Source organism: Hyla sarda, chromosome 1 (assembly GCF_029499605.1).
Source record: "Hyla sarda isolate aHylSar1 chromosome 1, aHylSar1.hap1, whole genome shotgun sequence".
In the NCBI taxonomy this organism is placed as follows: Eukaryota; Metazoa; Chordata; class Amphibia; order Anura; family Hylidae; genus Hyla; species Hyla sarda.
In genome coordinates this window covers 415,122,968-415,136,204 of record NC_079189.1, presented here as the reverse complement: position 1 = coordinate 415,136,204, position 13,237 = coordinate 415,122,968, and positions in this window count along the sequence as shown.

Genomic DNA, 13,237 nt, shown 5'->3' with positions numbered 1-13,237 from the left:
CCATTTCAGAAAAACACTCCAAAATCCCACTGGCGCTCCTTCCCTTCTGAGCCCTCTAGTGCACCCGCCGAACACTTGACATACACATATGAGGTACTTCCTTACTGGAGAGGAATTGGATTACACATTTTCGGAAGATTTCTCTCCTTTTACCCCTTGTAAAAATTCAAAAACTGGGTCTGCAAGAACATGCCAGTGCAAAAAATGAAGATTTTGAATTTTCTCCTTCAATTTGCTGCTATTCCTGTGAAACACCTAAAGGGTTAACAAACCTTTTGAATGTCACTTTGAATACTTTGAGGGGTGCAGTTTTTATAATGGGGTAATTTATGGGGTATTTCTAATATGAAGGCCCTTCAAATCCACTTCAAAACTGAACTGGTCCCTGAAAAATTTCGATTTTGAAAATTTGGTGAAAAATTTGAGATTTTCCTAATCCTAATGACGGAAAATATGGATTTTATTAAAGACAGGAGGCGAACATTTTGCATCTCTTCTTTACTACTCAAAAGATATAGCAGCAATGAATAACATAAGGAATACAGAAAAAAACGTTAAATATGCAAATAGGTAGGTAACAGGTAGCCAATCAGAGGCCAGCACAGGTGATATAAGGTATAACCAGGAGCATTACTTCCTCTTCTTTGATGCATATAAACTAAGTAAAGTAAACAGAATAAAATTAAACGTCCTGGAATAAAGTCTAACTAAAACTTGTGAAGAAAATAAATCTCTCTTGATCCTCGGAGTGGATGGATGACATCAATCGTAGCAAACGAGGGATCGGGAAGAAGTGTCTGAAGAACGCAGGAACAGAATGAATTCTCCAATAGATGAATCAGGAAAACACCAACAAGATATTGAAGGAAGAAGATCGTCTTCTGAAAGGATGGTCTCTGCCAGTTGTCGAGGTTAAACTGAAAGGAAAAAATTATAATCATAAGGGTAGGGAACACACGGGGGGGAAAATGTTCGCCTCCTGTCTTTAATAAAATCCATATTTTCCGTCATTAGGACTAGGAAAATCTCAAATTTTATTACAAGACTGGAGGCTCCATTTTGCAAGTTTAAAGCTAAAAGACAATGAACTCAAATACGATTCAATATAATTAAATAATCAGAGAATTGCAGTAGAAACATGAGGATCTGGTCTAAAATAAAATGTCTTGAAAGTTGATTCAGAAGACCAATTAGCAGCTTTAAGGATATCTGATAAAGATACTCCAGCCTGTTGTAATTTTGTAGACATGGCTCCTCTAGCAGAATGAGCCCTAAAAATGGAAATGTCAATACCCGCTAATTGCATAATCTGCTTCATCCATCTGGCTAAAGAAGGAGAAGAGACAGGGCGGTAAGGTTTACAGAAAGAAATCAGTAGTTGAGAATCAGAGGGACTGCGAAGGGAAGCAGTTCGTAGTTCATAGGTTTGAAGGCAAGAAACCACACAAAGATATTTTTGTTGAGGAAAAGAAGGATAGAATACCGACTGTAGTGTGGTCTTAGTCCGTCTATATATAGAAAAACGAACCCCATTAGGTAAGTATTGTTTGTGAGAAATGTCAAGGGCTCTGACATCTGAGACTCGTTTTAGAGATATAAGACATAATAAAGCAGTGAGTTTAAAAGAAAGCAATTTAAGGGAGAGAAACTCGTTATCCCCTAGAGAGATAATGTATTGTAAGAGTAGATTAACATCCCAGGTAGAATGATACCTGGGTAAAGGAGGGCATCTGAATTTAATACCCTTCATTAATCTACAAACTAAGGGATGTCTGCCCACAGAAATAGAATTGATAGGAGAATGATAGAACGAAATGGCAGATCTGTATACGTTAATGGTACGATACGCTTTTCCTAGATCAAAAGATGAAGACAAAAAATTTATAATGTGTTCTAGAGATGCATGAACGGGATCCAGATCCCGTTGTATGCACCAATAAGACCAAATTTTCCAGGCTGATCTGTAAGCAGATCTGGTACCTGAGGCCCAAGCATCTGAGAGTATCTCTCTAGATGTATTAGAAAGTCCGAAATCCGAGTTTGTTGACCCGAAACAAACCAAGCTATCAATTGAAGACTGTTGGAGGTTATGAGAGGATGAGGATTCCCTAAGGAATCCTGAAGTAGAAGCGGATGAGATGGCAGTAGACGAGGGAAGTCTATAATAATTTCCAAAATTTGGGGGAACCACGATTGGGTTGGCCACCAAGGGGTTATCAGAACCACAGTTGACTTCAGAGATTTGATGAGTAGAAGAACTCTCGGAATCAGAATAAAAGGAGGAAACGCGTAAAGATTGTCCGGGGGCCAATGCTGGAGAAGGGCGTCTATACCCTCCGCTTCTGGGTCCGGACGCCAGCTGTAAAAACGATGGACCTGGCGATTCAGCCGGGATGCGAAGAGATCCAGATGTAAAGGACCCCAAAGAGTGTTGATGCGGTTCAATATTTTGGGATTCAACTGCCAATCGCTGGAATCTTTGAGGAAACGAGAGTTCCAATGGTGTTGGAAAGTCCAGGTAAGTATTCTGCTTTGATGGTAATGTCTCTGTGAAGACAATAATGCCAAAAATCTTTTGCGATATTGGCTAGGGGTAGAGACTTGGTACCTCCCAGTTTGTTGATATATTGAACTGCGGAGATATTGTCCATCCGTAAGAGGATGCAACAATTTGACCTGGTCTTCGCAAAACTCTTCAGGGCGAAGAAACCAGCTAATAACTCGAGACAGTTGATGTGTAACATAGTCTCCTCTGGAGACCACTTTCCTCCTGTTGACGAGGAGCCGCAGCGAGCTCCCCAACCTGTAAGACTGGCATCTGATTCTATGATCAGATCCGGGACTGAATTGAAAATAGCTTTCCCATTCCAATCCTGAAGATGTTTTAGCCACCAAAGAAGTTCTTCTTTGGTATCTGGGGTTAATGCTATCTCGTCTGCATATCCAAGACCTTGTCGAAGATGTTGAGCCTTCAGACGTTGAAGGGCTCGATAGTGTAATGGAGCTGGGAAGATTGCCTGAATGGATGCAGAAAGAAGGCCCACCACTCGGGCAATTGAACGAAGGGAAACCATCTCCTTGTTCAGAATGGAATAAATCTCTCTCCGAATGGTTTTCAATCTTCTTGAGGGAAGACTGAGAAGAGCCGATTGGGTATTTATAAGAAATCCCAGGAATTCTAATTCCTTCGAGGGAGAGAGGATTGATTTCTCCATGTTGATAATGAAGCCTAGATTGGAAAATAGAGATAAGGTCCATTGAATGTGTAGTTGTATCAGGGATAGAGATTGAGCCATGAGAAGGATGTCGTCCAAGTAAATAATGAGACGGACACCACGGGCTCTTAGAAGTGCTACAATCGGCCTGAGAAGTTTGGTGAAACACCAAGGGGCAGAAGAGAGGCCGAAGGGCTGGCTGGTGAACTGCCACTTCTGATCCTTCCATAAAAATTGGAGGTATGGTTGAGAAAGATGATGCATGGGTACCATCAGGTAAGCATCTTTCAGATCTATCTTTGCTAACCAATTGTCTGGTAAGAGTAGATCTCTCAATAGATGTATGCCCTCCATCTTGAAGTGATGATAACAAACATAGTTGTTGAGGGTTTTCAAATTTATTACAGGCCTGTGACCGCCATCTTTCTTTTTTACTAAAAACAGGTTGCTCAGAAAACCCAGAGTATGAGGAGGTATTTGTGTAATTGCATTCTTGGAACTTAGTTCCTTAATTTCCATGTCTATAAGATTTTTGTTGTCTTCTGACAAGTAAATTGGTTGAGGAATCAGGGTTTGATGTGGAGGACACATGAATTCTATTTGATAACCTAGAATAGTGTTCAGGACCCAAGAATCTGTGGTTATCATCGCCCAAACATGGGAAAAATATGTAATCCTTCCTCCTAATGGAAGTGGGAAAGAAGGTATCAATTGTAGACTTACCTGCATTGGGTCTGGATCTAGGGTAGCCACTGTGTCCTCTGGCTCTCCAGGGTCTTCCTCTTGTAGGGAAGAAGGGGCTGGGTTGGTAGGAAGTGGTAGGGTTTATAAATCTGTCTGGTTTTGGAGGGGCACGAGTATATCGTCTGTCTTGGACATGTTGGCTGGGAAAATTGCCCCTTCTTTTCCCAGCCTTGGGAAAAACACGGGGCTGGAAGACTTTTTTGAGTGAAGTCTGTGCCTTGTCCAGAGACGAGAATAGGGAGACATACTTATTTATCTCCTTAATGAAGGTGTCTCCGAAAAGTAAGCCCTCCGTAGGGGAGTCAGGCTCAGATGAGGCTAGGTTAATGAGTTGGGGATCTAATTTTAAAAGAATAGATCTTTTGCTTTCCGTACAAATAGTGGAATTTATTCCCCCATATATGCAAAGGGCTCTTTGAGCCCACCCTTTAAGGGTGTCCAAATTCACAGGGTTGCCTGATGAACTTGCCTCTTCAGTTAGATCTAAGATCTTAGTTAATAGGCCTAATAGATCTAAAAAACGATCTTGGATAGTACGGAATGATCGATCCACCCCTTTCTTGGGATTCTTCCCAGATTTATTGAGAAATTTTACTAGGGTGGGATCGATGTCAGGAGTGACATATAATTTGTGTGGAATAATGGGTCTCGGACATTCAGCCCGTAACCTATTGCGAGTGGCCTTATCTAAAGGTTTTCTCAACCATAGGCTCAAAAATTGGGAAACATTAGAGTGAGGGGACCATTCCCCAGAGTCTGGTTTGTTCCTATGAGAGACTGTGTGAGCCCGAATATTATCTATCTCCTCTCGGGTAGAGGGTATGGGATGCACCTTTTTGGCATCAGTATGCTTGCTTTTTGTAAAAGCTGTATGAGAGACCTGGTCCTTGGCCATCTTAGGCTTTTTATATGTTTTCTGAGGACCGGTAGGTAATTTAGGCCGTTTATGGGAGGCCTTCCCAGACTTTCTCCAGCCTTTTGCTAATTGAGAAGTAGAGTCCTCCGCGGACCAAAATTGATCCGACGGGGTAGAGGGTCCGGCTTTGGGAGACTTATGAGGCCTTTAATGAGACATGACTAGGGCCATAGACTGAGCCACAATATCTGGAATAGAAGCCATGGCTTTACGGACGGATAGGTCCACCATGGACTGAATGGCATTACTCTCAGGCATGTTAAAATTAGTGGTCTCAGAAACCTTAGAGGTATCCTCATTTGCCATAATACTACACAAAATTAGGCAAATTATATGGATGGAAATATATATATATATATATATATATATAATACCTCAGAAAAATATATAACACTAACTCTAACCGGTTATATCTATATTCAATAGGGGACAATGGAGAAAAGACAGTACAGGAAGAAGACCAGTAGATGGTGCTGTTATACCAGTAATGTCTGAGGCTGAGGGAAGTTTCAAAACGATCAAATTGAAACAAAAGTATCAATTATCTGCCGACTGAGGTGCGGAGTGAAGGAGTGTGACTGCTGACTGACAGGATGCTGACTGACTTTACAAACGGCGGGCGGGATCAGCTGAGAGCGCGAACTGACAACCAGCTCGCGCAGTTATCGCGAGAACTCCGGCAATGCCAGAGATAGCGATAACCAGCCGAGGGGAGAAAAAACACGCAGCGGAGCCGCAATGAATAACAGGGAAGGTATGGGAAAATGACTGGAAAAGAAAAATATATATATATATACTATGAAGAATGGTGAAAGACCAGGGGAATGAACGGTGTGGTATGAAAATAAGAGTGAGGTAAAAATATATGCGCACGGAGCAATATGAGGGAGGAGAAGGTACTGTACTAAGCAGAAGGGAGATATGATATAATACACGGAAAAAATATGAATATATACAATATTAGAATAAGAAAAATTATGCAAATTGAATGTGAGGAGAAAAAATGTAATGGTAAACTTATCTGCAGCATGGAGCAGCAAAGAAGAGGAAGTAATGCTCCTGGTTATATCTTATATCACCTGTGCTGGCCTCTGATTGGCTACCTGTTACCTACCTATTTGCATATTTAAAGTTATTTTCTGTATTCCTTATGTTATTCATTGCTGCTATATCTTTTGAGTAGTAAAGAAGAGATGCAAAATGTAGCCTTCAGTCTTGTAATAAAATTGGAAAATTACTGCTATACTTTGAAGCCCTCTGATGTCTTCCAAAAGTAAAAACATGTCAACTTTATGATGCAAATATAAAGTGGACATATTGTATATGTGAATCAATATATAATTTATTTGGAATGTCTGTTTTCCTTACAAGCAGAGAGTTTCAAAGTAAGAAAATGCAAAATTTTCAATTTTTTTCATCAAATTTTTGAATTTTTCATCAAGAAATTATGCAAGTATCGACAAAATTTTACCACTAAAATAAAGTAGAATATGTCACGAAAAAACAATCTCTGAATCACAATGAAAGGTAAAAGCATCCCAGAGTTAATGCCTAAAGTGACAGTGGTCAGATGTGAAAAAAATGGCCGGGTCCTACACTGAAAATTGGCTGGGTACTTAAGGGTCTTGTTCATATGTCTGTATTTTCTGTCTGCTTTCCAAATTTAGTTTAAAAAAAAAAAAAAAAAGTGTAATAGTAAAATAAAGTTTTTAAAAAGTACAAGCCTCTCCATCTTGTTCTAGAGTTCAAGGGTTATTCAGTGACCTACATTCAGTTCAGTGCAACCTTAGTGTTCCCAGACTTTGAATTTTCTGGCTTTAATGGGACCATTACTGAATGAGCTTTTCTCGCCCACAGTACAAGTTGTAATTCTAAAGTATTCAGTTATTTGCTGCATTTGAACATAACTACCACAAAATGATGTAAGATAGGTCAACTGAAATAAAACGTATAATCTGATTTATGGCTGGCAGAGCACTGTGGTATCTCTGGTGGCTATGCATTGTTTTTCTGCCTTGCCTTTGTGTCTTTCATAGTTTTTTATTATATGTAAATGCACATGTTTTTGTGTCAGGGGTACATCTGACACAACTATGCTTGATATATTCTCAGCACAGAAGTCATCTGTGGTCACTGTGCTCAGCTGACCGTGAAACAGTCAAATGTTTTACTGAATATTTCTATTATGTCACAGGATACTGAGCCAGTTCCGTGTTCCCAACTTGAACCTTACACTGATCACCCTTAATGGGGGAATCCAGTTATGAAAAAAGTATGCCCCATCCACAGGATAGGAGATAAGTGTGTGATCGATGGGGGGGGGTCTGACCTCTGGGACGCGCAATCTCCAGAATAGTGCCATTATTTTACAGCTGAGCAGTCCGGCCTCTACCTTCATGATGAACTGGTCTCAACAGTGACTGCCTGCTCACTCAATCACTGGCTGAGGCAGGACATCACTGTGGCTAGTGACTGACTGAGCGGCCCCTCACTGCTGAGACTAATACATATCAGAAGGTGGGGGCCAGAGCACTAAGGGGTAATGGATGGGCCCTGTTCTGGAATTTGCAGGGGACCCCCAGCGGTCAGACACTTTTCCACTATCCTGTGGCTGGGGATTTTTTTCATAATGAAGTTCTCCTTAAAGGGTTACTCCGTCCCTAAGACATCTTATCCCCTATCCAAAGGATAGGGGATAAAATGTCTGATCGCGGGGGTCCCGCAATCTAGCATGCAGCACCCACCTGTAAGCACTGCTGGAAGCTCTCAGTCATATGCCTCCCGACCAAGGGGACGGAGTAGCGTGACGTCACAACTCCGCCCCTGTGTGATTTCATGCCCGGCCCCCTCCCATAGACTTGCATTGAGGGGGCGGGGCGTGGCGTGGCGTGACATCACAATACTCCGTCCCCGTGGTCGGGAGGCATAAGACTTGGAGCCTCTAGCACTTCTTGCAGTGCTCACAGGTGAGTTCTGCATTCTAGATTGCGGGGGTCCCAGTGGCAGGACCCCCACGATCAGACATTTTATCCCCTATCCTTTGGATAGGGGATAAGATGTCCTAGGGCCGGAGCAACCCTTTAAAGTGTTTCTTGTTAATCACAGGGGTTGTCTTATTAGCATCCTGATAAACAGCTTTTTATGTCTTGGTTTTTTTTCTGGGAAAGGAAGTTATTCCTCTCTATTTAGGTTTTGCTATTTTTTTATTTTTTATTAACCTTGCTATATGCATGAATGTTTGGCATGTGCGATATGATGTAGCCCCTGCCTTACGCTGTTGCTGTTTTCCTTTCAGCTCACACTGCACCTTGCAAACCAAGTGCATCAACAACCCCATTCTCCCCTTCACAGGCCATCTGTAATGGTATACAGTAAATCATTTCCTATTACAGTGCCAGCCGTCTCTCATAAGTGACTTTTTTCTTCAGAACACCGCTTTAAAGATCCCATTGAAATCAAAAGAAGCTTCATGGCAGGCTGTATTTCGGAGGTGACTGCAGCAGCTGGGAGCAGGAAGAGATGGGGTCTAGGAGGAGAACCATGGAGACCTTCAAAAGAGCCAGGGGGTAAGATAGCAGGAGAAGAGCCCAGACAGGACAAAGCAGATGGGCAAGCTGATTTTGAGGTGGTATTTCCAGCATTGTTTTTGCTCATGTGAACAAGTGGATCCATAAGGAAGGAGACGTGTAAGTCCTTCCTTTATATGTCCTGTTCCTTTTGAATACATTTCTGGCTTTGGCTCAAAAACTGCAATGGGAGATATCCAAAAACTGCCAGAAAAAAAACAAGTGGAATCTTAGCCTAATACTGTCACAGTAAGTAGCCATACCATTACATTCCTATGGATGTGGCAGGTAAAACACCATTGCATAGAAATTGAACAATGAGGGTATGCTATTCTCGGGCAGAAAAATACCGTTCCTGGTTCCCCACCTACTATTCTTAAAATAGTGCACCTACAAACAAAGCCAATCTCTAAATTGTATCCTCTAACTTTTATAAAACAATATCACACCTACAAATCAGGAGTCTGCACACCATCTTTATCCAATTATTGACACAACTTTATTGGTACATGATAAATAAAATCAGGGAGAGACTATGAAGAGAGAAAAAGAGCGGACCTAGACCACATGCTTTAAGATAAATTTCGCAACACTGAATAGGACCTAAAGTTATACAAATCGAAAAGTAGCAGGTGTCACTAAGATCTACAAAGATCTACAAGATCTATGGTATGTAGAAGGGGCTTTAATGGAATAAAGGCCAGATGAAAAGCAAATTTTCTCAGTCGCTCTTCATTGGGGGACACCTATACAGATGGGTATGTGCTCTTGCCACTAGGAGGCGCTGACTCTAGGAAAAAAAAGTCGTCTCCTCCCTGGCAGGATATACTCGCCCACTGGAAGTGAGGTAATCAGTTTTAGCTAGTGTCAGTAGGAGGCAAGACACAGGTCTGGGAGCTCCCCAGACCTAGTCTATTATTTTATTATTTTCTAGTTAAGTATGTCTAGTTAGGTTCTCTTTCCTTTGTTTTTTTACCTAGGTTGGGCAACAGGAGCATGGCGCTATCTGATCTCCCACATGCGACAAAGGGACATGGAACATAACAGTATGGGCCATCAGCCCCTTATCGCCAATGGCCAACGTCTGGAGGTTGTACCCTGGGTCTGGGTCCCCCACTGCCCCTGCTCGCCTCGCTATGGCAGCCTAGGATGATGCAGCATGGCCTAATGCTGGCTGAAGACATCAAGGGGTGATTATGTGGGGACCTCTGAGGTGAGTATGGCCACCCCTTACACCCCCCCCCCCCCGAGAAACGAGCAGTAGTAGTATATGAAGGTTAACCCTCGCTATTTTATTCACGCAGCTTTGGCTGCATCTCCTGTCTTCAATGACTATGGTGGGGGGTTATGAGCTACTTTAACATGTCCCCGTCCGGGAACTGCCAGCACTTCCACTTTCTGCAGCGCCGGAGCTGCCTGCATACGGTCAGATCTACTGCAGACCCGGCAGTTCTATTATGCAACGGGGACCGCCCCTGCCTCACCTCTGCACCGGGTCAGCTGTGCATACCCGGCAGGGTTCTCAGTCTGCAGGAGTTCAGGGGGTTATGGCTGCTCTTAGCTCCGCCCTTCTCCCCCTGTGCCAGTGCACGAACGGGAGGTCAGGCTGCGCCTCCTCTTCAGGTATGCGCGCTACCAGGGTCATTCATATATATGTCTGGCGGCCGTAACATTACTTGGAGCTTCTCCCAGCACCGCTCCTCTCTCGCTGCAGGGGGTCAGCAGCGCTCGTTAGACAGAGCGACTCCATTAGCAGCTCCCGGAGTGGCAGCCCGGCGGGAGCTCTTCCAGCCAGCCTGCTCTTGTCCTCTGGCTCAGAGCCGTGCGGCGGCTTAGCAGGCACTTCTATAGCGCCCTGCTTTGTCCCGTTTCTACCCTGTTTAGTTCAATAAAAAAAGTACTTCTCTACTGCTGGTCTCTCAGACCATTTGGTGGTGTTTGGCATCCTCTTGTGGTCAATAATTGAATTGCCCTAAATGTCTATTGCTTTTTGCATCCAATAGCTATTACATGCCTGTAAAATCTGTTCTTATCAGATTAATTTCTGCCAGGAATCTTTCCAAGGACTGTATATGGGGTCCCTTTTATTTACTTCTGTCACCTTGTACGGGGCCTGATATGGCAAATTCCATTGAGTCGCTTGAGGTATGCCTATTTTTGCTGGATTGTCAGGGAGCGTCTGCGAGCCGCGGTGGCGGATTCTGGAGATTCTGTCAGTGAGTGTTTTTCTCTACCGTTGGGTGCCATACCATGTCTGCCCTTGGCCGAATTCCGGTCCCACCCCCACCATGGATGGCACTGGCCAAATGCCCTTGGCTTTCCTGGCGGATGCTAAGGACGCTTTCGCAGTTCCTCCTCATATCCACTGGTCACCCATCAAGGGAGTGTGCTGGTTGTGTGCATGCAATCTATCCCTCCTTCACAGGCTGCCGCATGTGCGGCTACTGCTCCAGTCCCCACGTCCAGTGCGAGGTCTCTGTGGAAGTGACCTGATATCAATATGCCAGACAGTAGTCTCGCCTGTCACTCATCTCACAGATGCCACATCTGCGGCTGGATTCCAGTCCCCCACTGTTGGTGCAAGTTGTTCAATGGAGTGACTTGTTGTATACCATTGACCCATACCAGTAAGCCAGACAGTGGTCTGCGTGGTTTTCTCTGCCGCCTGTCACTCATCGCACGGCTGATTTATCTGCTGCTGGAGTTCCAGTTCCCCACTGCTTTGCGAGGTGTGGAGTGAACCAGCGTGTCCTATGGACCTTATAGGGGGTGATAGGGATACAATCCACGACTTCTCAGCCTCTCCTGCTCTCCCAGGGTGGCGGGCAGACTATCCATGGCTTCTCTAGGCCTCCCCTCCCTCCCACATGCGACAGAGGGGCACATTAATCACCTTTCTGGCTGTTGTCCCCTTTTTGCCAGCCCCTGGAAATGTACTTGTTCAGCAAGACTGTTGTCCACACGGTTTCTGCCACAGTCTGTCTCCCATCTGAGGGCTGCCGCAGGCATGGTCAGGTTCCCGTACCTCACTGCTGGTGGGAGGAATCTGGATGAGGGTCCCTGCAGTAACACGGGACTGATGCCAGTCAGCAAGCCTTTTGTCTGCTGGGTCTCCTACACTGCCAGGTCGCCCGTTAGATCGGCCGCACTCCAGTACCCCACTATTTGTAGGGTTCGAAGGAGTGATCCTGTGCATTCAGGAATCCTATACCAATCAGCCAGATGGTTGTCTGCATGGTTTACTACTACTACTACGTCGGGTCTACTACCATACACTTCCCACACTGTAGAAGGAAGTTCAGGTAACCCACTGCCAAGGTGTAATTTCAAGTAAGTCACCCCATGTTGCTCACTTGCCCTGTACAATGCACCACATACTGGTTCGCAGGATTCTCTACTTTACCAGGTCCCTCTCTACATGCCCGCCGCTCTCAAGGTTGTCGGCTGGTGACCCAATTTCAGTGTGTGGTTCTGGATGCGGGACCCGGTGTGGCCATGGTCCCCATGCCATATATCCAGACTGTGCCTGCATGGCTTCACCAGGTGACCTCCCCCATTCTTATCCTTCATTTCTTGCATCTGCGACAGCAGTCCTGGTGTGTAACACCATTAGGAGATGGGGTGTGGGCTTTTCCTGCAGTTTCCATGGCCTTTCACAGCAACAGCAGCACTCTGTTCCCCTTTCTAAGAGTGCCACATTGGTCTGCTAAGGGCATGGTTGTGACACACCGTTGGGTGCTGAGCCTGTCTTCCATACTGCCGGATTTTTGGATGTGTGCTGTTTCTTTCGTGTCCGCAGTCTTGGTACCCCACTACTGTGGTGAGGTAACCATGTCTGTGTCCCTACTTATGCTAAGGTCCCTCTGCACGTATAGAGTCCACTTTTCCTTTTCGGTGGGTGTGCCTCGGGCCTTCCTGTGATCTTTGTTTCCACAAGTCTGCGGCGGTTGAGCACCTCTGTTCTGACATGGGGTCTGATGGGGCGACACAGTCAGTTCAGCGCCTCCCCCCCCCCCCCAATACTTCCAGGTATCTTCCTGGGTTCCTTTTCAGGGTGGCTCAGGCGCCTGCTCTGTTGCCTTAGACATGACCGTGATGGCTCCGTGATGGTGTCCCTTTCTATGTAGTTGGTTGCTGTGTGTGTGCTTCTTAGTGCATTCGTAGTCATGACTTTGTATCCTTGCCCAGCACCAGTGTTCAGGATTCTGATCTCTCTCTTGGGACACACATTTGCTCCTCCGTACCTCGAGAGGTTGTTGCGGAGTTCCTGAGGGCTACATCCACCTAGTACTTTGTCCCATTGGCGTAGGGCGGCATTTCCCTGCTCCTACAATGCCTGGCGCACTGTGACAATCCCCTTTCCTCAGGGGGTATGGGGATCAGGGAGCTTGGGGGGGACTATTTGGCTGGGCGCTTTCTACTGCCAATATGGAGCCATCTCTCTTTTTCCACGATATAGGTGGGGTATTTGGCTGGGCCCTTGTTTTGTTTGCTGGAGCACTCTATGCTTGTGTGCTTACTGCCCAATATCTTGGCCTAGCTCTCTTCATGTTCCTTGGTTATCTGTTGATGCTCATGCAGCCTTGGCACTCTTCTCTGTTGGAGGAGTTTATGCAATGATGTATGGCTCAGCGATAGCCGGTCTAGCCACCTTCTGTTGTTTGGGTCCTGCCATTGCTCTCCTCCTCCCTCGGCACAATCTCCCTGGAAGGGTGTGTTTATCCTTCCCTTTGACAGCGTCAGTTGCGCTGCACTGGCTCCCACAGTCTTCTGGTGTAACCTTCCTGTGCCCAGAA